Source organism: Manacus vitellinus, unplaced genomic scaffold (assembly GCF_001715985.3).
Source record: "Manacus vitellinus isolate BGI_N305 unplaced genomic scaffold, ASM171598v3 scaffold_4_pilon, whole genome shotgun sequence".
In the NCBI taxonomy this organism is placed as follows: Eukaryota; Metazoa; Chordata; class Aves; order Passeriformes; family Pipridae; genus Manacus; species Manacus vitellinus.
Genome location: NW_021940604.1, coordinates 3260313 through 3285474, shown reverse-complemented (window position 1 = coordinate 3285474; position 25162 = coordinate 3260313). Strand labels below are relative to the sequence as shown.

General features: G+C 39.2%; 1 protein-coding gene across 1 annotated transcript in view; it reads right to left on the bottom strand.

Moving 5' to 3' along the window:
* The window catches only part of PLEKHG1 (pleckstrin homology and RhoGEF domain containing G1), a 130401-nt gene extending 107125 nt beyond the window's left edge, over window positions 1-23276 (bottom strand). The window contains exons 1-2 of the mRNA XM_018078320.2: window positions 23160-23276; window positions 10881-10949 (exon numbers count right to left, since the gene is read on the bottom strand). The gene's annotated coding sequence lies outside the window, so the exon portion shown is untranslated. The remainder of the gene's footprint in view (window positions 1-10880; window positions 10950-23159) is intronic.
* Window positions 23277-25162: the final 1886 nt, after the last annotated feature.

The following is a 25162-nucleotide window of genomic DNA, read 5'->3' as shown; positions in this document are numbered from 1 at the left end:
CCACTATGTGCTGACTTACCAGGGCATGTTAATTTAACAAGTGCCAAGCAAGTCAGTTCCAAACTCTTCTGTTTTCTCCTTCTCAGTTCCTATTATTTGAAATAAATAATAGCAATTCTGTAAAGCAAACTTACCCAAGTGATGGACTAAAAAGTCTGCAGAGAAATGTTGACTGAGAAGATGCACTCACATCGAATAAAAAGTGACACTTGATTTTCCTCACAGTGAAGACACTCACAGAATCTCTGGACCAACCTGCAGATTCTCTGATGCTGAATAAATGCTGAGTTCATGTTGCACAGTTTCATCATTGGAAAAATGAAGGCTATGCTTAAATTCATGCATTAGATGAACTCAACAAGTGCTCCTGGGCACAAAAGCAAGCTGGGACAGAATAGTGCATATCTGTGGTAATGAACAATCTTAGTCTACAAAACAGGGTACAAAAAAGCCATCTCTCACAAGTGGTGACTGAACTGGACTAGGGACTGAGCCATGCCTGGAAACTGTCTGGGGAGAAAGCTAACTATCATTTCCCAAAAATTACACCAGCAAACGTGACTATTACAGACCACCTTCTTCCAGGTCTGGCAGCATTTGTAGGCCCATCTGAATTTTAAACAGATGGAACCTTACAGGACTCCTCTCTCAGGCCACCTATGCTCGTAAACTTTGCTGGCACATAGTTTTGAACATTTCTCTCTTAATTGAGTTTCATTACACACTTCAAAGACTTAAAGCACTCTGAGTGGAGACAGAGAAAGACACGCACTCGATGGTATAAAAAGCAGAACAGGCAGGAAAAAAAAAAAGACAACCATGCTCTCTGGAGAGCAGAAAGTATAATTACATTCAACTGAACTACTCTTCCCTTATGCATATGCCACTGGCGGCGTCAGGGTTTACGTCTACCATCCAGTCCTGACCTTTAAAACAGATCAGATACTTTTCAAAAAGGAGCACAGTTTTCTGTCACTGTACTTGTCGACACCTTTCTCTGCAACGTCTCAGCTCCTATGCATCCAACAACATCTACCCCAACTTATGGAAAACAGGAACTCAGCATACTTAATAAAAGTAACTATAGTGTAGATTAAGGCAACTACCAAATTTCAAAATTACCAAATTTTTGAAAGCTTTGAGTCTTACACCTAAAAGTAAGAAAAGGTCAACCTATTTTAAAACACATATCCACATGGTGCTTCTGTCAAATCATTCTTATTATATGGCTTTATTTGCAAAATAGATATGTGGAAAAAAACAGCAAAAAACTAAAACCAAACCACAAAACTAAGGAACGAGGCTTGAATCACGTAAACCCTGGAGGGTTGAATTAGCATATGTCTAGAATTATTTTATCTTTTCCTGAAGTTAATTGTCAGCAAAACTGACACAGCTATTTGACTAATAATTTGTTATCAAAATTACTAGTTAAAACAGATTGCCTGTAACTACCAGCTTCAAATCTCATAAGTTGAAGATTCAGTATTTCTCTAAGGAAGTAAGAGAACTGCTCTTAGAACTGCACTTTCAGAGAAGTAATTGCAGAAACATAATTTTCCTTTTCCAATTTATGCGCGTACTAAAATTAAAATAGATAATAAAATCCATTTCCACCACATCAATGTTTTGTGGACTTTTATTACAGTTTTGCTCTCTTTTCCACCCTACAAGAACTCTACCAAAGATCCACTTTAACTGATGCAGCAAAGTGCTTATTTGGCAGGATTATAAGAACATACCAAGTGAAATAAAGGTTTTCAACCTTTTGACTGAGGCAAAGGAAAAAAAAAAGTATTAAGAAGAACACTCGAATGCTTTACAGACTTAGAGCCTGATGATCAAGTAGTGTTTTACATCCCACTTCTCCTCTAGGCTGCTGGCACCTACCCCAAGAGTGCTGCACTCTGTCTATTCTCAAGTATGAGCCCACTACTCTAGACTGCAGTGAAAATCCTATATCCAAACAGCATGAATTAAGCAGTAACACTTCATCTGAAGTATGACATATACTTTGGAAATGTTCCACCCAATACTATCAAAACACCATGGACACTGTCATTTTCAAGATATCTACATCTTTGGAAGTAGAGGTTTGCCTACTAGATTAACATGAAAATCCTAGATTAACATGTAAGAATCATTAAGGAAAAATTTTTTGTTTGCTTTTAGTGATAAAGATCAGTGGCAGGAAGTACAATACTATAGAGATATTAAAATATTTGTATGATGCCTATTTATAAATAGATGAATGTTTACATTGTGCTTTTCGCATACACAGAAAGAAGCATGCATTCTTCTACCACTACTGCCAATTCATTTTAAGGAAAACCCCCAGCTACTAATCTCATTTCCAACAAGCATGCAGTGGGCTTATGTCACTCACCTTGAAGACCAACATCCAAGCAAGCAGGGAAGGAAATCACTTTCGCAGGGGAATTAATGCCTCCCTCATTTATACAGTTATTTACACTACAGAATTTCCTCAAGTATCTGTATCCTTACATCTCATAACGGTACGGATAAGACAAAATAGAATTTGACAGTCTCGAGAAACGTACACCACTCTCAGTGCTGAAAGGCTGTTAAATGGCTTTATGAGAATTAGTGTCTCAGGGATTTAAACTACATCTTGGGTTGTAACCTAGGTACATGGAATAAGTAGCAACAGGGATGAAGAGCTGGGGACTCATGATTATCACACATGCACTGTTGCACTACAGGAGGTGAAGCACAACAGCATTTGTGTGGGGGTCCTCCAACCCCCAGAGTAAAAAGTATTTGAGTGTTTTGCCCCTCATCTTTCCTGGTGGGGGAATCAAATCAAGCTTTTCTCAGAAACGGAGAATAATAGTAAGCTTCCACCCCAGAAGACACACACATAATTTACCTGAATTTTATAGTTTCATTCAGCTTTTATTTCTTTGTTCTATGCATAGTAACAATACAGATATTAAGGTTTGCAAAAGCATGTTACCACAGGCGTCACACTGTCTCTTGAAGTCTGACATCAGCAACCCAGCAGATGGTCATTATTTTGAATTCCCCACCCTCCATCATCATTAATTCAGGAGCAAACTCATTTCAATGGACTAGTCCCTATTCATAAAGAACTCATTGTCCTGACCAAATTAATAGCTTTAGATCTTGCATTACCAGATGTGCTTCAGAAATACAATAACATTTTATATTATAAAGTCCACTTCAATGTAATGTCTCATAAATATTGCTGTATAAAGCAAACTTACAACCTATTCCCAAAATAAACACAAAACCTCTGTATTTTTGGTTTAGATCCTAGACAGATTTGGCACAAGCATCCTCAATTATCCTGCAACCCACTTGATCAAAAGCTGTCTACTCTGAGACTAAAAGTAGCACAGTCTTTTGAAAGGCTTCATTTCACTCCGAAGATTAATAAACCCTCAACACTTGCACATCCAATAAAGAGACAGGCACTGATGGTGCCTATTACATAAGCAACACAATTTAGACCAATAATAATAACAATGGGACAAATCAAATTTGTAAGAATTTGGAGTAGATCTTCACTGATTAGTCATCAGTAAGATTTTTAATACATGTCAAATGGGGAATGAAAATGAATAGAGGGAATCATTTGTAATGACTTTATCAGAATGTTTGCATTAAAACAACAGAAGAATCTTTTTCACAATTTGTAAAAATGAACATCAGTAGACTAGAATCAACTAGCAAGCCATCTTTCCAACTTAAGGAAAAAAATAAAAAGTAGAATTTTGAAAATAGCTATATTCTTTGTGAGGAAGAGGTACAGATCGTTGAAGGATTGCAATTCAAATAAAAATATAATTAAAATAAGCAGAGACAGAACTTTTCAGAGAGACAGTATTCCCTTCAGTTTTAAGTTACATTGTTATTTTTCCATGGAACTGAAAACACATTCTTACAACCCTGAGTCTCAAAAACTCCTCTTGCTGATAGTTTTGTTTAAATCCGCTTGTGTGAAATGTTCTGTTTTAAATAAATTGTTATTTTCCAACAAAATATTTTTGGCTGAAAAATTCCTAACTGGTTTCACTTGTAAAACTGTTTCTGAAATGTAACATTTCATTAAATCCAATGCCTTTCCTTACTTAAAAGGCTGCATTGTGTATTCTAAAAGATACACACTCTCATACTGGCAGAAAACAAGCAACATTTGTGTTTTAATCAGTATGTATGAAGGGCATTTTTCCTAAGTAATCTATTTCCATGTAGAAGAAACGAATATAACAATTATGATATTAAGGTATTTTCTATTCTATCTTGAAAACAGGATTAGAAGCTACATATCTAATAATCTTTAACCTGCATTTGATCACAGTCAAAACATACAACTAAGTAACTTCACACATCTAAATTATGTGGTAAACAAGCATAATTCTATTGGATTTATCATTGAAGTGCAGTTTACAGCTGCAGCCGAAGGAAAGGACTTCAGGCTGCAATGTCTGCAGGATGAAAACATACTCTTGGGAGGGGACAAATAAGTAAGGGAGAAAGAGGAATATTTTCTTTTAAAAAGGAAAACAAGGAAAGAAAGGAAAATCAGTTAGGTCTCTTACCAAATTCCATACTGGAATAATTTTTAATTACAATAGAAACTCATGAATCAAGAACAAAAGAGTGTTTGATATACTGCACTTATGTAACTGAAGCTAAGTACGCAAAGGCTGGGTTTTTTAAATGCATTAAATATTTTTTCAAATTCCTACATAACGTAACCAATAAAAATATTTACTTTTACAAAGGGTCAAGTGGACAGAACATAATTCTCCCAGAAGGAAACCAGATATTTAATATCTCTAAAGCGATGTCCGTGATGATAAAACCAGTAGCTAATCTTTCTTTTAGAGGTTGAAGGTCTTGTTGAAGTTTCTTTTACTGAACAGCTATGTATCATGCTCTAATGAATACCTGCCTCAACAGAACAAGTATTTTTAATTTTTAATAGGATTTTGGTCTGTGTGTATATTCATCAGTGCATATGTACTCAAAGAGCTGTGAAAATTTTCTAAAACAATCTACAGTTCTGCTATAAGTCACGGATTGCATCTGTAGTTTATGATAAAAGAAGTCACATCTGTTCCCAAAGCCAGGATTCCATAATAAAAAGATCTTAGCAAACTTCTATACAGCAATTTGAATGCACTGGCACACAAATATTCAAGTGTTTCTCATGAGTCATTCAAGAGGTGCAGAATAATACATCAATGTAGTGCTTAGAACTGCAAAAAGCACTAATTAACAATTTACTATCTTTCTTAAAACTTAAAATGCAATCTTTATAAAACTCAATGTATTAAGATATCCATAAAATGAAATTTACATCGGCTTGAGCAAATGGATTTCAAATGATTCTGTGGGTTTTTCCTGTATTACTTGGCTGGTGCCATGACTAATATTTAGCTACAACATAAAGCTTGCCAACAGATGTAAGATAATTCTGAAATCCTATGGGGATAGGCTAAATGTTTAAAAAGCTTTGGAGGTACGAACAGGGTCTCTTGTGTGTCTCACTCAAAAAGAAAAAGGGTTATTTAGATGCTTAAATTATTCTTACACAAGTTTTCAAAAAAAAAAAATCACAAAAAACCACAACCAAGCCCCTTTTGCCACTAGACAAAAGGAGAAAAACCTACCCAATTTAAATTTAAATTTGGGGTTATGGCACCTGCTTTTTCATTTTCTGAAGTTTTTCCTGATCAGGGAATGACAAAAGTTTAACCTTACCTATGACTGACAATTACACAGTTGATTGCTCCACATTGTGTGCAAATTAGAGCACAGGTGAAAACCAAGTCAAAGGACGGTTCACAGTTTTGATGCCCATTCTACCAATACCATAAGGGCATGTATAGCACTGGGACATTAATTGCAGCACAGTTCACTTATGGTATCATTAATTTTGCATTCAGCTATGCTGATGTTCACCTACAGCACAGTTCTTCCTCGCTTTTCCTGTCGACAGTGGCCAGGTACATCTGTTACTTAAAAAATCTATTTAGCTTAAGGAAGGCTGTAAGCTTTCAGCTAAATGGTGTCTTATGGATAGGAAGTTGAACATCTCAACACCTCCTTTGTTAAGTGATGGAGATCCTCTCTTAAGAGTACAGGGATAGAGCAGCTCTTGGGATAGCCCAAGCAACAGGAAGGGGCTGAAAAAACCTTCAATTTTATCCAATACACATCACAAACCCCCAAGAAAGAGGGTAGCACTACTCAGTCTGCTGATTTGAGTTCACCAGCTTCATCAAAGCCCAACATAAACTCTATTAGTTTAAGTACCAATATATTCAGACTGTACAAAAGCAGAGTACCGGCACCTTGCTTACAAGAAACGCTGCAATTAAACAGGATAAAAGCAAAAAGAAGGAACAAAGGACAACAGAGTAAGTGGTAAGGATTCAGATTTACACAGCTCTTTCAATTAATGGTTTTTCAAGCACTTTTCTTGGCAAGAAAGAACAAAAAGTTCCCCTGTTCAAGATATACTCAGGGTACACATACAGCACCTACCACTTTCACTTCTTTATAATACAAGAGTCAAAAAGAAAAAAAATTGCGGAAAAATTAATTGTGGCTGATGTGATGTGAAGGGCAAGCTGTGGTATACTCCCCTACCACACCCAGCTGTTTTACTGGCCTCCCCCAATCATTTCCCCAGATATCTGTCTTCCCTACCTTCCAGTCCCATTCTTCTCTCAGGCCAGACCCTTATCTATAGTTCACCATTCATCTGTCCTCAAAACTTCCTTCTCTGTCACCTGTAAAGTCAGGTAAGGAGCTTCATCCACCCCTAGCCCCCCTCTCCAGGAGGACAGGAACGCACCATAGAGCTGCCCAGTTCGTTCCTCAGCACTTCCAAGATCTATGCTGCGATACATCAAGCAAAAGATTTTCAAGCAGGAGTTGGACAATGATATTACAGACTGAGAAACCACATCATAGAGTGAAAGCTGTGTGAATATTTCAGCTTTTGAGTCCTTAGTACGAATGCTATTTTATTTCTCCCCTTTCCTATAGAAAGCCATTTTCAATGTGATTTTGGAGTGTTAATTCTGCAACGCAGACACCATACTACGAAGACAAGACTTGTTGCCTACAACCTGCAACCAAACACAGTAAACACAGTACATCGCTGAAGTCTTTGAAAGATTTCTTTGTTGTTGTTGTTTTTGTAAAATACACTTATTTAAAAGCAAGTCATTCTCTTCCATTGTGCAATCTGTTTTTCTGCTCTGGCTACACCTGTGACAAGGGAACAATACTGTCACATGTCACCCGCACCTCCTCTATTAACTACTCTTGAACAGGAAAAAAAAAAAGAAAAAAAAGTAATCTTCAAGACAGTTTCACTGCTGTACAGGATGCTCACCAGAAAACAACAGATGTGCTATAATCACTACTGCCCATTCATTTCCTTTCTGTCAGAAAGAAAGCAGCGGTCATCAATTAAGAACCCCTATCTACAGGACACAAAAGGAAGTATACACTTTTCCTTGGTCATTTGACCGCAACAATAGGAGATGGCAGCGGGAAAGGACCCGACCGCTCTGAGCAAGCATGGCTGGGGGCGGTGGGGGGGAAGATAGGGTCGAGTGGGCTTGTGGGTTTGGATTTTTTTTTAAACGAATATAAGAAATTTTATTCAACACTTCAATATACAAATGTTTAAAAAACAAATAACATTGTCTACAAATTATACAAAATCTTAATTATATTATTAGTGATTTTGTCCAGACAATTCAGTTAATCTTTTTCACAGCAGAAAATCCCAAACATGTGAGCTGACAAGAGAATTAAGCAGCATCTGGAAAAGCTGTTTTATCAATTAACAAAGCCTTCTCTGAAACGGTTATCACAATTTTTATAAAACTGTTAGTCTAAATGTGCTATATGTTTAGACTTTCAATATATCCCTGGCATAAGTTATTTGGATTAATATTTTTAAGAAGTCTAGTCAGATCTGTGGATCCTTCTGTTAAAAAGATTACATTTGCTGGTCAGCTTCATCACTCCGAAATAGAATGGCAGCTTTCATAAACCTGCCAACAACAGAGAACCCAAGAGATGGGCTTTATATTATGGCTGGTTCACAACTGTAGTCAGCCACAAAGGGTTTGGGAGAAACTTATTAAAAATTGTTAGCCTTAATTAAGGTATTAGGTCCTAATCTAGCATGCTAAATTAAACCCCAAATATTCCCATGGACACTAATGCAACGGCTCTAAAAGCCTGCTAGGCGCTTCCCACGATAGGAAAGCTTTTACAGGCCTCCACATTGCAACTGAACCCCTGGTTTTGCCCTGTACCTCTGCTTCTTGCATACCAAAATAGAACCGACTTACAGAAAAGCTCACACGTGGGCATAGCATCATTCCTTTCCACCCCCACAGAGATTTGCAAGCCCTCATACCATTAAAGGCATGGCCTAAACAAAGCATTCAGTGATGCACAGATACTAAAGGAATTTTTTTTATGTATTGGCTTTAAGCATAAACACACTGTGTATTAAAACTCATCGTGAATTGTCAGAACAAAGTATATTGACCTGATGTTTCCTTCTCTGTTACAACAGATGTTATGATCTTAAGAGCTGATGACTCACTTATTGAAAAAATTAAAAACAGACAATATTGTCATATAAGTCAAATGGATAATAGCAAAATATATTATTTTGCTCCCCCACCATCTCCAAAAGTTTTTCAGAATGAAAATATCCTTAGAAGTTCCAGACTTAAGTCAGACATGTGAAACAAATTTTGCAAAATTATTGGTGGTTATTTGGTAAGATTTAACATCCGTCCCCCAAAGCTGTATATGCCTAAATCATTATGCTACCCTTTTTACAGAACACCACTTCTCATATTTTAGGTTTCTTCCTTTTCCCCACGAAATTAATTCCTTACTATAGGCACTTCATCTAGTCCTTGAATGCCTTATCCCATTAGTTGATACATTCCCATATACTCCAGTTTTGTTGATACAACAATTTTTTGAAGCACTTCACAGGGAATAACTGTCTTCCATGGATCCCAAAGAATCTTAGTAAATCTTCTGCATCTTAGGCCACAGGCACAATCCATGCTATTTCAGCTACCAGAAAAGAGGTTTTTCGAGTCTGACAGTCTGGTTTAGCTTTTCTGTTCAGGATGAAAACACAATAAAATCACTGCAACTCAAAACCAAGGCCAAGCACCACATTTGAAATTAAATGGAAATCAGGGGAGGGGGGATGTTTGTGCAAATAATTCACTCTAAGGTCACTAGGCAAATACTTTGCGTGCATTTGGATATGCACAAATTTCAAGCTAAATAAATAAAATGATTTCCTGTGTGGAAGCTGGGAATGTACAGCCCATCCACGTTTATGGATGAAAAATATTCTAGTAATTAACTACTGGTAAATAACAGAGAGAACTAGTGTACTGAATTTAGGTCATGCCAATTATTTTTCTCTAATGCATGTTGAAACATGCAACCTTATTCAAATCTTGCTATTTTTAGAAAACACTGAAGAGGAATTTCTGGTCTTTCCTCTTGCAGCCTCTGCAAAATGTTTTCCTACTGTTTTCCCTTGGATCCAAAGGAAAGTAAGATCTCACTAATGTTCGTCAGATGTAAGTTTCAATTTAATGCTATGCAGTCCTGCAAGTGTCTCTCTAGTACAGTTATGCAATCTCAAAGCACTGGAGCCAAAATAAAGTTGCCATTCTCCTAAAATTTTATAAAATTCTAACACAGTTGGATGATAAATACAAAATTATATTAAAAGCCCCACCATCAGGAGGTAAAAGAATTATTAATTAGTAGTCTAATATAGCATATTAGTATTCCCTCTGCAGATCACAGAAGCCCAAGTAGCAATTAATATAAGGCACTTTTTTTTTTTTTTAATTATAAACTAATCCATGCTACACTGGTTTCGGCATTAGCATTGGAAGGAGTGAAGTAGGTTACTTATAAGGCATCAAGTTGTCTATGCTGTTACCCACTGAATGTCTGCTTTTTTCAGAGAGAAGAAAAGATTCCTTCAGGTTGGCAGCAGCACTGAGAAGGAAAGGAGGAGAAAGGGATGTTGCCTAAAGCTCTCTTATTTAATATTTTCTGTGGAGTTTCCTGCCAGCCCTATCATGAAGATTTCTGGAATGTCAATTTGTTTTAGATAATAAAATGAGTGAAATTGGTTATTACAATCAAGTTACATTTCCATGGCATTTAAATCTGCTTTTCCTATGCTCTAAAGTTCCCCAAGTCTCCCAAGAATTTCAGGCAGTGAGATTACATAAACAAAATTAAATCCCTAAAAAATAAACTAAGAAACATCAATTTCTTCTTAAAATGTCATAGAGTAACACAGGAAATCTCAGGACAACAGTCATCCCAGATTTCCCCATCCCCAGTCTCCCCATCCCCACGGACAGACCACTGTTTCTTCATGAAAGTGGCATTTTTAATTCCAAATGGATAGAATTAAGCAACCAAACAAAACTTCAGCTACAGATCTTCAGCAAAATTTCAGTTACAGAAACAAGGACTAAAAATAAAGACTTAACCTCCCCTAACTGCTTAGCCCCCACTCGAATTTAATTTAATAAAACTCCACTAGTGTGCACAAGAAAAAAACCCACTGTCCCAGCTAACCCACATGTCAGGCCCATGCAGCACACTGACCTACTGTGGATTTGCATACCTAGCAGCCTCATGGTTAACCTGAGGCACATTTACTATACAGCAATAATAATCATCTCAGTCAGAGGTACAGCAAACATCATCTCATATCTAGAATTACAAAACCAAAACAAAACAAAAAGTTAAAATAATAATAAAAAAAATTTACCTGGTAGGGCACTCACCAAATATATTACTGTTGGGTTAGGCAAAGCGGAGTCACTTTTCCTTTCCTCTGTTGAATCTCTGGCATTCTGCAGAAAGGAGGATAGAAATTATGGAATTAGAGAAGGGATAAAAGGCAGCACAGCTGCACAGTTCAGTGGGAGTCCACACTCACTCTGGTTTATACCCCCTAAGTTGTGCTTGCTGTATGTACTGCCTGCCTGTTCTGACTTAAAGAGTAGCTGAATAACACATAGCACGAGCTGAATCCAGTTCAGACAAGCTAAAGGGTCAGATTTTGAATAGGAATTAGACACTAATGTGATTCTGAAAATCCCATTAAGAGCCTTTAGCACCTCTGCCTACCTTTATATCTTTAAAAATCTAGATCAGACAGCTTGCCTATGGTCGTGCTGTACATCTGTGGTAGAGCAAGGAAGTGCTGCTGCATTCCCAAGTGCTAAACCTCAAGGGCTTCAGGCCACACTCCTGGAAATTGTTAGCGCTGATATTCAACTTAATTATCTTTATCCCTGGAAACTTCTATCTAAGTGAGCCCTCACTTTCCTGGTAAGCAACATTGGTGGTCATTAAAGCACATCAGAGACACTGGTCATCAAGATCTGCCTGGTACCTCCATCTGATCTAGGTATTTTTACAAGGTCAACAAAGCATGATAAATATTCAAATGAAAATAACGTTTCTTCTACTACTTCACGAAAAGCAGCTATCTAGATAGAATCGTGGCGCAGCTTTTTCTCGCAAAATGTATTAATCCACCTTAAAGCCAAAAAAATGGAGGATTCTTGATTTAACGAGAGAAAGAACTCATTTCCTTTGCTAAATTTGTAACCCTTCCCAGCTTCAGAATATCAACTGGAACTGAACAAGGATACCTTTTTTATTATTTTCATTTCTCTAAGACATTTTCCTGTTCTAGGGGACCCCAAGATTAATTCACCTCTCCTTCTTTGCTATTTCTGTGCTATGGACTGGGCCAAAGGTGACAGCGAACAATCCACAGAAACCAAACATCAAATGTTCTTGCTCTGAACTTTCAAGAAACTATTTAATTTTTTCTTCTCTTTTTTATATCATCATAAGGCCTGTTTATATACTTGGAGTGGAAACAGTGCACATTCAGCTGCAATTGATTTCCTGTATGGCAAAATACCTCAGGCATTCAGCTGGCTGGGAACACTACAGAGGCCTCTTACCATCACCAGTTTTCTGAGACCAGGAAGCTCTGCCCAACGCTTGTTCTTATGCCAGAATAAATAAGAGTCCCTGCTGAGTGTCCAAGTTAATTTGGTCTAGGCGAACCAAATCATAAACAGGCAAAATTTTATGTCTCAAAAATCCATTTAAAAAATATTGGTCTACTTTCAACTTCAACAGTAATACCATCAATTTAATCTTGCTAATGCAGCATAATGTTCATCTACAGATGTTTTTTACATACTAAAACTACTCCATCTGAAATTTTCTTTTAATGAAATATCAATACATCTTCCCTCTCCATGCTATCTTCATAGCAATAAATTAACACTACAGGTAATTTCACAGACTAAAAGAGTATATTTTTTTCTCTTTTGATATCACTGAATGAAAATTATAACAATTTTATTTACTTCATTTAGTTTTTTTCTGTTCATAACTGAATATATAGAAAAGCCTACACTAACACTTCTATGAATCTGAAGGAGGAAATACATGAGTAGTCTCACCAGGTTCCTGTGATCAGACTGTCACAGCTGTAACATTCAAATGCCCAACCACCTGACTGTACCTCAGATTGTAAATTAAGTGAAACAAAAATACAAAGTGAGCTGTAATTAACATCCTACTTTCCATTTAGTTCATGCAAGTTTCCTTACTCTCAAATCCTCCAGAGTCAAAGGGCTCAATTTCAAGTGCTTGAGAAAGCAGTTTCTTTAAGAACCCTAGAAAGAGACAGACTGGCAATACAACCACAACCATTTAAACATACACAGGAGTATGTATATATACGTGTGCATATATGCTTATATATATATATATATATAAAAACATATACATAGGTTTATGTATATAGAATATACATACATACACACATTATATATAAAGAAACGAAAATCGGTGACCAGACAATCCTGAAGAAGTCGAAATTTTTATAGGGGCACTCTTGTTCAATAGTAGCTTCATCAATAACAGTTTCTTAGTTCTTGAGTAAAATTATTAGCCAAAACCTGAGGTATTCTCTAACCCCTAGAGGACACAATGGCCTTCCAAAACCTTTCAATTGATGACTTCTGACAGGATTCCACAGTCACATCCAAACTGACTAAAGTACAAGGTCTTGGATGCTACTGAGTGTTCTTCTATCAACCTTCTTTAACTTTTCCAAGAGATCTTTCTACGGATCATGGTATTATCATACTATATAACAGAACAATCTGTAAGGAAAATGAATGTTTCATACTGTGAATTTTTTTATCAATTAAGTGGTTTATTTCTCAAACATCAATCTAAGAAAATTGAACATTTTTATACTAGAAACCCTATCACAAAGAAAACACGTGCATGGTCCCTTCAAGAAAGTGATTAACAAATAAACTGTTGTTTGTCCTACAGTTTCTATTTCATCTTTAAAAAGCTTGCATGTCTTAAAATAGTCTTAGTTAATCTAGAAATATATCACAATTATTAATCAAAAAGCATTACCTTCTAATTACTTTTAGAAAATAAACAGGATTAAAGCATCAAGCAAGTAGCAGCTTAAGAAGCAAAACTCCCAAAGAAACCTGCATTCATGTATTTAAACTGACTTGAACCATAATCTCTGGCTGTCCTGTGAAAAACACTTTGGCACTCGGACTTCACATTGTAATGTTAAATTAGAAGCCCAGAAACTTGAAAACTGTCTTTCAAAATGCGGTAAAATGAAGACTCTCTTTTTAGGTATACTCTGAATGGGAGGCAACCAAAATAATTTTCAGTAAGAGGACAGGTGCTTTATTCTCTTAGGAGTCATTGAGACTATCTTCACCTCTGTTTTCCTCAAAAGTGTAAATGACACTCAACCCTTCTGTGTGACACACTCCCTCAGTCCCAAACTGAGGTGCTTGGTAAAAGGTTAACATTATCACTTTACTCCAAAAAACTGGTTCCCTCAAATGACGTCGTTTGAGTTTTGAAATCTCTGCTGTTTAAGGATTCCCTTATCCTGTTTCTGCTCGGGTAAAAGACCAAAGTAAGCCAGAGCCACCTAATTACATATAATTGTGTTCCACAAACTTACATGTGGGAATTTGCTTAAATTACAAGCAGGATATCAAGACACTTGTTCCATTCATTGTCATCCCTGCTCTCACCTAGTCCCCAACCACACCTCACATCCAGACAACTCCATCCATACAACTTGGATTATATTGCGCAATGGACATATTAAAATTGTATCAACTGCAGCATTTTAAAACAAACACTCTTGTGAAACAATTCCACATACTGATTCTCTAAGCAAAGCTCAGAATAAAATTATTTGTAGAAGTTCACATGTTTTAGAAAGCAAACCACTGTCAAGTTTAATCAGTAAAGCAAAAATTTGGCATGACTTTTTACTGAGCTATGTGCCAGTTCTTAAAACCCAACTTTTGTGGCCAAGGAAAGCAGCCTGTTGTTACAGCATCAAGGGAAGGCCACATACTGTAGCACCTTCTCATTGCACGACATAACTGATGAACAGATGGACAATGTCCAGCATCCCAAGGAAAAAGATTTATTTCATATGCAATCAGATGAGAGCTTTCCCAAATATATTAAGCCAATTTCATGGACTAAGAACATGCAGCACTCCTGGAGTTTCTTTGACTCTACCCATTCGCAATAGTGAACAGCACAAAGCTGAGTTACCTGAGAAGGTCAACAGCTGAGTGAATCTTTGCCAGAACTCCTCCATCCCTTGTATAACCTCAAACTGTCCCAAGGAAAGGAGTCAGTACTGGGCAAGTATGGGCACAGACATGTAACTCTGATCCAGGTATCAGAACTAATTACCTCCTGATATGACTCAATATTTATAACTAAAAAACAAATGGAACCAATCCTGTACATTTTTCTGAAATAATTAGAATACTGGCACCACTGATCCTCTGTTAAATATTGAAAGAACTCCTTGTGCAGCACTGACATTGATTCAAAGAAGATCAAAAGGGGGGAGAACCCAAAAAATACCCCAAAACCAAATCCTCATCACTACAAGTCAGTGATGAAGATGCATTCACAGATGGCCCTAGCACCCAAATCCCTCTGGAAGCTCAAATGGTTGCATGATGCACATAGCCAGGCTGGGCAGGTTCATCTGTCAGGTATCTGTGTCAGCACTGTCCCCTAGAAATGAAAGAGACTCACAAGCAACAGATCTTCACGGCAAAGGCTGATGACCAGCTTTTCTTCTGAAGACAGAAAATGAGATCATCACAGTTTTGTTTTTTTCAGAATTCTTCCTTGAAAAGCAGACACAGCTCCTATCCTACCCAAACAGCACGCAACGGCATGTGGAAGAAATCCTTTCTCCTCCATCCCTCACCTGTGCATATCACAGGTTCCATCACATCAATTCTTCACCAATGAACAGTAGAAAAAAAAAATCCCCTAATCTGCTTTGACCTTGTGGGAATCCGAGTCAGTGTCTATGCTGTGCTTTGGATGAACAAACTGCTTTGGAGAGGCCTGAGGACTGCAAGAGTCAAATTCGTGTTTGGTAACAGGGATGGTTTATCGGCAGGACCCTCTGCTGAAGAGTTGCAGGAAGAACCTCTTCAACATGGTTCCTTCTGGATCTGCACTGTGCGTGGCAGCAGCAGGATAGCCTAGTTCTAAGACTGAAGAACTCAAGTGACATTGTCAGCATGCACAGTCATTACTGAAGAAGCATGCCTGTGCTGGTAACATGCCACGCTACCAAAGAGTGCTGCTGCAGGTAAAGTGGCAAAGTGCAAACTCCAGTAATGGAGATCAGCAGGATGAGTCCCCATGCAGGAAATCAGCTCTAAAATCTGCCCGGCACGGCTTGTGCCTTGGCAAACCACTCTGTCCTTCACACAAAAAGAAAAGTGGAGTTTTCTTAATGCTCTAGTCTGCATTTCCCCACTGGTAAACTAAATGAAAGAAGAAAATGATTCCTGAAAACGAATGTCTTCAGAAAACCTGGTCCTTTTCATCTGAGAAATTTGCCTAGCACTGAGTCTCCTAGCACAGACAACCAATTCAGGAATAACATCACCTAATGCAATGGAGGAATAGAGGCATGCCAAGATACTGCCCTATAAATCAGAAAGAAACCTTGGAGATTAAATGGTCATTGATGCCCTCAGTGGTTTACCAAAAAGCTTATACTGTGCCTGATGCTTGGTGCTGCAGGTAGATGTTAAGAAAATAAGCCAGTGGCTTTCCCCTGGAAATCTGGGAAAAACTCACAAGATCAAATGAGTTCAAGCTCGGGAGGAGATGTTGGAGATGATATCCTCATACCACAAGAGAGAAGAGCCTTCATGACACAATCAACCTCATAGGGCAAAGATTTTAAGAGGCTATATCCAGTGAGGAGTGTGCTAAGTGGGCCTTTCTGCTTGCAGGACAGAGACAGCAACCTCCTCAAGGCAGCAGGAGCACAAGCAGGACCAAGAAAAGCAAGTCAGAGATTTTTGACTTCAGATTCATCTAACACAAGACTGACATTTATCAGAGCAGACTGATGGAAAAGAGACATTACTAACTGGTAGAGGATGAGGGAAGGTAAGCTATCTGTCCAAATTCAATAACGATTTATTGTTAAATACATCCTTGTCTACCATTCAAATAGGCTAAGACTGCTGATTCTTCTGAGAAATCAGTGTTTCTGCAACAGGCTGAACTTGTGATGACATCACTCAGACACTACAGTGTGACACCTCTCTGAACAACTAGTGAGGTATGTTATCAGGATAATGACAAGGAATTGGAAAGTAAACAGTGACAAAGCTTCATAAACACTTGAGTATGAAGCATGCTCATCTTGGCAGCACTAAACCTGTTTGCAAGCCAGATATTAACTTGGTTTCAGTTTAAAACAGAAGTGGAAAGCTCTGTGCATTCTGAAGTGATAAAGATTACAGGCATGTATAACAAGTAGTTCATCTCTCCCATCTAGTTTCAAAATTATTTACAAAGAAGGAACTATAATTTTTCCTTTGTGTCAGGCATCAAGGACACAAAGCATGATCTTACATTATACTGAAGTACCACAGATCAGTAGCAGCAACAGAAAGCAAGTAGTTCTGCCACTACATTTCTGAAATGCATTGGGACCTCAACTATGAACCTGGACTTACTGGGATAGGCAATACAAATACAGAAAAAAAACCACAAAACAAAACCAAAAAATCCTAAACAGCAAGTTGATACTGGTATGTAGAAATCACAACAAAGCCACAGCAGACAGTATATGTAATCTTAGGGGATATACAGGAGGATAAATATCAGTAAATACTTTAATAAAGCAGAGTTTACAGGGGGTTAACAAGGAAAACTTGCCTATGTTTACAGATAATGCTGAAAGATATCAACCATGACCATGAAAAGAAGCTGGCTGTTACGCTGTCTCCAGTACCACTCCTTACCAACCCAAACAGCCCTCTCCTTCCTAAGCTAGGTATCAAGGTTTTATCTACAATGGCTCTGAGTAAGCAACTGAGCAGGTGATTCAATCACTGTTCCCATGACACACCTTTTATCTCTGCTCAGTACTTCCAGTGAAAGGACACACACATCCTACCAGCAGAAAACATTAGCTTCATGATCCTAATGCCTGGAGAGTGATCCTGAAACATCTGAATGGATATGAAGGTTCAAATATTTCCATGTTAACAATCATTAAGTTAGGTTTTAAAACATCTGGGTAGGGCTCATATGCAAGTTTCTACAGAACACATGCTTACAGGAAGAAGTTTGGCACCTCTTGCAGTCTGAAACTCAATGACAGAGGTAAGCAAGACTTAAAGGATTCAAAGTTATTAGCTTCGGTCACAAGTTTACATGGGAAACTGCTGCCAGCTCCAAGCTATACTTGTTCACTACACTTATAAAACACACATGCAACTTCCACTAGCATAACCATCCATGGTCCTGTAGAGGACTAGGAAGCAGGACTCATGGAGCTCATGGCTAGGAAGGAAGAAAGAAAACCCTGAGATTAGCTCAGTTGGATAGAGCACGGTGCTAATAACACCAAGGTTGTGGGTTTGATCCCTGTATGGGCAATTCACTTAAGAGCTGGACTTGATGATCCTTGTGAGTCCCTTCCAACTCAGAATATTCTGTGAAATAAGAATTAAGTCAGATGCATCAAGCATCTCTTACAGACAAATTTTTAAACCATCACCTTGCTTTGTATTTTCACAGCAATGCTCTGCATCGTGATTAGTGAAAACACAGGTAGTGAATCACCCCTAATCCAAGTTCTTCAGAAGGAACCTCAGTCAGCAGCTGACAGTGGGTTTAAGAGTTTGCAACTTTGCTTGGACAACTGCTTCTTTCAGGCCTCCTTGATAAGTATCAGTAGTTTTTTCCCTCTATTTCCTTCCCCAGTCCTCCCTGACTAGGCCCCTTTCTTTTCCTGCACTTGTAATCAAATTCACAGTTAAACTTATTTTAGGCCAAGTTCATATTAATTCAACTATTGGTGAATCAGACTAGATAGAACTATTTGATACAACAACCACAACTAAAAAAAAATGTTTATATCCTTAAAGTGATTTGAGAAACTTAAAAAACTATGAGATAGTTTGTCACACATTTTTTTTGAAAATTAATTAACACAAACAGGTTTTGCCGATACTTTTAGTTATTATTTAATCAGTTCACATTCATCTCTTGTATTCTTAACCACGTATGTAAAATGCTCCTGTACTCACAATCATAATTGTTGCCACTGCACTAAGACTGACTTTTCTCTCGCTTTGCTCCTGGTTGTCAGCTTGGTTTTGTGGTTTCACCCACCTACTCTGATGTGTGAGGCTTTTCTAAAGCCCCAAGTCTTGGAGCATGACATCTCATGGGAATCTCAGCTTTTGTTTCAAAAATGAAAAAATGGGAAAATATTACTTTAATAGACTTCAAACCCAAAAGGAACTGAAAAATACCACAGGATTAATGGCTAATAAACCAAACACACAAGTTCAGGAAGCTTGAGCCATGATTGGAAGACATTGCTTAGGACTAGTGATGCAGCTCAGCTCTTTAGGTGGTTTTGGTTAGTCTCCCAGAATGAGAGGCTTAATCAAGTATTAAATGAGTAGCTATTAGAAATGCTTTGAAAAGCAACCTAAAAAAAAAAAGAGGAGGGGGAAATCTAGGCTCCACATCCTTTGCATTCTAAGTTTACAAGAATAACACTTTCTTCTACTTCTTTTCCTCGTTGACAGTCCTACAAGCTAAACTTTCTTATGTGTAACAACAGTAATGCAGGTTCTCAGAACTAACCATTCAGCAACAGCTCTGCAAGTCTTTTGGCCATTCATGACTTTGCTGAGGGCTGCAATAATTCTTTTCCCCCACGTTCCCCACTTAACACTAGAAAAGCAAAATGCCGTTTAGAGTAAGACATCTTCATTGTCCCTACAAGCCAGAATTCCAGCTCATTGTAGGAGGACTGCCTCATATAATCACAACTATTCCAAATGTCTTCAGTAGACATTACATTACTAACTTGCATTCTTTCATATTTCATTATTCTATCTTCTATTATATATTCCAGCTAAATATCTGCAATCTACACTTGGCCCCTAAGAAATTTATGGTAAAATAACTTCAAGCCATAACTAATTTAATGTGTCAATAAACATGTTTCTTTAACACAGCAATCATCCTTCTCAACACATGACTGAATACAAAAGGGAATGCACACCAGATTAATTCCTTTGTTCTAATTTATAACTGCCACAGCTTTACACACATCTAATCTGAGAAACACTTCCAAACAGAGTTCTGCAAATGGCTCCCTTTATCATCACCTTGGATGTTAAAATTATTTCCTGACCCAGCACATCTGACCCTATGGACTTGGGGTACATGACAGGGCCATACTGAGTGTCATCTCCAGCTGCCACCCAGAAATGTGGCGCCTCTTTCTTCATGACCTCATGCTCCCAAAGACCAAGAACTGCAGCTCTGGTTTGGCTGGGGAGAGACTTAGTGGTGCCCAGCAATTGCTGGAGTGGCAATTGCGCATGAGGAAAACAAACAAATAAAAATCAATAGTTGAATGAGTCTTTGGCATACTTTAATAGCTGTGCTAAATATCTGCTAAAATATTGTTATTTGGGATTTCTTAAAAAAATTAAGACATAAAACAAAAGAATCCCCATCTATTCTGACATCACATATCTTGTAGTATCCTTCCCTAAGAATTGTTTTGGTTTGGGATTGGTCTTTTTAGGCACAATTTTAGAAATAACACCTCTGTACAGAAACTTTTTTTAAAATATCAGTATCTCAAGCTTATCTGTGGACCTACTCTTCAAAATTACTAATAGCAGACTTTGTAACTGTGTTTTTGATTGCCCCATCTTTGGATTGATCTCAAAAGTACTCACCATAGCCTACAAGTTGTATGGGTGATGCTCTCACAGAGCAGAGTAAAATGACAGAAGCCACTACTGAAATTACAGTTCTGTTAGTGTTCTATGGTAAAAGAAACAGTCAGATCTGCACTGCAGAGTTTGCATTCAAAGATAATGAAGCACTACTTCAAGTATGAGCCTTTGTCAGTTGCTACAGCCCTATCTGGTCAGCAGGACTTAAAAAGCCTTTCCTGAATTGGAGCTAAGAAATCACAAGCGTAAGAAAAGCAGAGGAGGACAGGTATACCACAACTCAATCCAAACAAATGCACATGAGAAAGCTTTCAGACATGCATACAGCTCCAAATGACTTCACAAAAATACTATTACTGGTGCCACATGAAAACTGCATCAGTGAAAACTTCAACCATACCAACCTACACAGATAACAGTAGCAAAAAGTACCACAAACTCACAACTTGCTTAAATTACTTATTAAAAAAGTAAGCATATATTTTCACTTCCCTTCTAGCTTTAACTTTTTAGATCATAATAAAAGTTTAAAATAAAATAAGAAAAAACAAAACCACAAAGAAACCCAAAACATAACCCCATAAAAAACCCCTACCTAAACAAAAACACCACCCCACTTCCACACAGGAAGGTACCAAGAGCTCAGTCATTTAGCTCCAAACCTTTCCTACTGGGCACAGTTTATACCACAGCCTTGCAATCAACCACTTTAGGCTCAAAGTATGCCTTTAGTCAGTTAACTTCTACTCTCACATCCTGCCCAAGGAAGAAGAACACATTAGCAGATGTCCTGAAATCATGAGAGCTGCCAACAGACTTGAAGATTTCCACTTAAAAATCAAGTCACTGCTGTCTTTGCAAGACGTTATTAAGACTATAAATTACAAACCAATTCGACTACGCACCCTTTTTTTTTCTTCTTCTTTCCCTTTTTTGGAAAATAGTAACAACAAGAAAAATGACACATTAACACCTAGTGTTAGAATCATAATATGCATTTGAAGAGATGAACTCAGTTGTACAGCCACAAGTCGACACTGTTTACCTAGAGCTCTCTAGGTCTGTAAGAAACAGACAGCATTTCCATAAATGATCACGTGTAAAACTGAACCTTTTATGAGAGTGTTTTGCACCATTTCGAGTTTGTCAAATGAGAACACGGAGGAGAAGTAGAGTCAAAATTTAATAGCTAAGCATCTGCATGGACCCAAGAACAATACCAATATTCATTAAGAGGCTGAGCTCAAACTGCCTTCTCATATTTTCAAGACAAGCACTCTATTAATACCTTTTCTAACCTTAGTATAACTCGTATGTTTTCATCCCAAAGCACCCAGACACACATTGATGAAGGGTTCCCAAAATTATGACAACTACGTGCCACACACACACCAGGAAAAAAAAAGAACCTAAAAATAAATCTAGAGGAAACTACATATTGTGCCTTGCCAACCACAGTGAACTGCACAGCCAGGAGTTGCTATAGCCAGATTTAGCTCCATACAAGCTAACAGGATTCCTTTATAAATTTAGCTAGAGGCATGGGCAACAAACGCTTATGGAAATCTGAACCGCAACTCTCCAGCAGCAAAGATTGTTCTCTCCAAGAATGAAACAGTAGTAAAAGATGACTATTAGCAGGCTCTTATTACATAGCTTTCAAAACACCTATAAGTCATCAGGTTCTCTAGGCAGCAATATTAAATTGCTGAAGTACCAGCAAATGTTAAAAGAAAAAAGCAAGGCCACAGCTCTTTCTGAGTCTGCCAATTAATAATCAAAGAAGGAAAAAAAGCCAACTAAAGAGAGACTATATTGGAAGCCAGTCGTACAGCTAAGTTTGTTTCAGGTCCTCTTCCCTCATACTTGGAACAGTGTGGCTTGACGAGAAAAAAGGAAAGGAGTGCCTCGTGTCTGTTAATGCTAACCGAAGGATGAGCTCTGAAGGGCTTCCCCACAACAAGAGGGACAAGGACTGCGACGCGCAAAGCAGGGAAAAGACTAAGGCAGGAAATGGGGAAACGCATCCAGGGTCCCACAGGACACTGCTCTGCCCCACTGCCTCTCCCTCTTCTTCCTTCCCCAGAATAAACGTTCCTGACACTTAACAATAGATCGATCTTATTTTTAACTCTCTTTAGTCCATACTTATCACAATCTCGTTAACGTTACTTCAAAACATCAAAGACTGAGGGTCTTTTTTGGAACGGATTTTTCCAGAAGACACAGGTTTGCTAAAGTATCCGCACGAAACCCGAGGCCCCACGCAATATTGTAATATTTTAAAGGAAACACCTCCTCCCTCGCCAAAAAGACTCAACGAAACCCTCAGACTCCCTGAGCGAGGTGCAGCGCGCCCAGGCTGCCCCCGGGCTCCGGCGAGCACAAAGCGCACCAGAGGGCAGGGCGCGAGTCCGCAGCTGGCGCGCCGCACCCCGATAGAGCCCCCGCGCACGGTGCCTCTCCCGCCGCTGGGCGAGGAGCGGCGGGGCTCGCACAAAGGCTGCGGTCACGAAACGCCCTCTCCCCTGCGGACCCCCACCCCGCTCCTTCCCGGTGGTTTCGGGGGCTGCAGGGCCCCGGTAACTCACCTCCCGCCCGCCCCGATCCGACCCGATCCGATCCGGGAGCCGCCTCCCCCTCCCCGGCGCGTCCCACTGAACAAAGCTTTCCCCCGGCAGCGCTCACCACAGCCTCTCGCCGTCTTCTGCCCTCGCACACCCCTCCTCCTCCCCCGCTTAGTATCCAGGCGCAGGGGTGCGAGCCGGGAGTGCGGGAGGTTACCCCGCCCCGTAACTCCTCCGGCGGCGCTGGCCGGGTTCCCCTCGAGCGCCTCGCCACACCCCGGTCCCTCCGTGCGCTAGTGCTCCGGGCAGCGGCTTAATCTCCAAACTTCCTCCTCCTCCTGCCGGCCGGGCAGAGGAGTCTGTGAAACTCCCCTCCTCCATGCAGCTCCCGCAGCCCAGCCGCTGCCTCAGCCCCTCCCCGGGGAGGCTCGGCTCGGCCCGGCCCGGCTCCGCGCTGCAGCTGACTCCGCTCCCCTTCTTCTTCTCCTCCCTCCTCCGTCCCCCATTCTCCGAGGCTGGGAAAGGGGGGTGGGAGAGAGATTAACCACTCGGACTTGTCTCTGGAACCGAGCCAAAGAGAGCAGTCGGATTACAGCTCCGGGAATCAAAAAAAAGGGGGAAAAAATCCACTACTGTTTTCACGCAGGGACAAGCGCTCGGCTCTCCTGCCTTCCCCCGTGTGTCAGGGTACAGCCTGTCTGCCCGGCTGCGAGCCCCAGGCCCGACTGGCAGAGCTGCCCACTGGCTCCTCTCCGCCACCACGTTTGAAATTCAGTGATCGAAGGCACGACATTGGTATTAAATGGAGAGAGCTTCTGTAAATGAATTGCCAAAATGCCACAGAGGTAAGTCCACCCTGAAACACAGACCCGTAAAAAGCAAAATTCAAAGAAGTTGTAGAGACTACACCTGCCTCCTGGCAGTCTGGGTGGGCCATCTTTTTTGAAAAGGTGATTTTAAAGTTACACGACATTAAAAAAAAAAAGGAATAAATTAAAAAGACACACACACAAAGAGAGAAATGGCTTAAATAAAGCCTGAATTCTTCATACATGTTCAGTGGTCCTCATTCATCTGAGCCGTAACAAAATCCTTGGTTTCCTGTAAAACCTTTTTCCATATTTCATATTCAGTAAAGCTGTGTTACTTTTGTTCTATAACATAGTTTCTCCCTCTACTCATGCTAATATACAGCATGTGGAATGTGAGGAAATTTGGGAGGTTAGAACAACTCATACTTTTCAGAAGTCAAAACAAGTAATTACAGCAGTAATTCAGAAAAGGAGGAAGTTTCAGGGTTTGCCCTCATCTTACCTTTTCTCACTGGAATCCTAGGGAAAAAACCAAAACAAAACCAACAACTAAAAAAAAACCAAACAACAACACAACAAAACAAACAACAACAAAAACAAACCCCCAAACCAAACAACAACAAAACAACAAAAAACCCCACAAAATGAAAAAAAAAAAACAACAAAACTCAGTCAGAGTCTGTTTCTCTATCATTGATTCAGAAGCCCAACATTCACACTGAACATGCTTCAGACCAGTGATGAATTTTAAAAGATTACCACATTTATGAATTCATTTTGGCCATGTTTCAAAACAAAGGTTTGCGTTTGACAACTAGGACTATATTAACTTCTCAACTAAAGGAAAAAATACCTCAAGTGTTTTAATGACAGCCATTCTGCACATAACATTTATTCACATTGCAGAATTAGAGCATAGTTATCACAGCATCATAGAATATCCTGAGTTGGGAGGGACCCTCAAGGATCATCAAGTCCAACTCCTGGCCCTTCACAGGACAGCCCCAGGAGTCACACCATCTGCCTGAGAGCATTGTCCAAACACTCATTAAACTCCGTTAGCCTTGGTGCTGTGACCACTTCCCTGGGTAGAGTTCCACTGCCCAACCATCAACCTCTGGGTGAAAAACCTTACCACCAAGGGGTAAGTCTTGCTCTCCTGCTACTGCCTTGCGAGCCTTCACTGTCCTATCAGGCAGGAAAGGCAGATCATGGGAGGCTGGACTCCACAGTTAATATTCTAGAATGGTGCTCTACAAAGTCACTTGACAAAGGACAAAGGGGGAAAGGTCAAGTAATTTCAGATGTGACT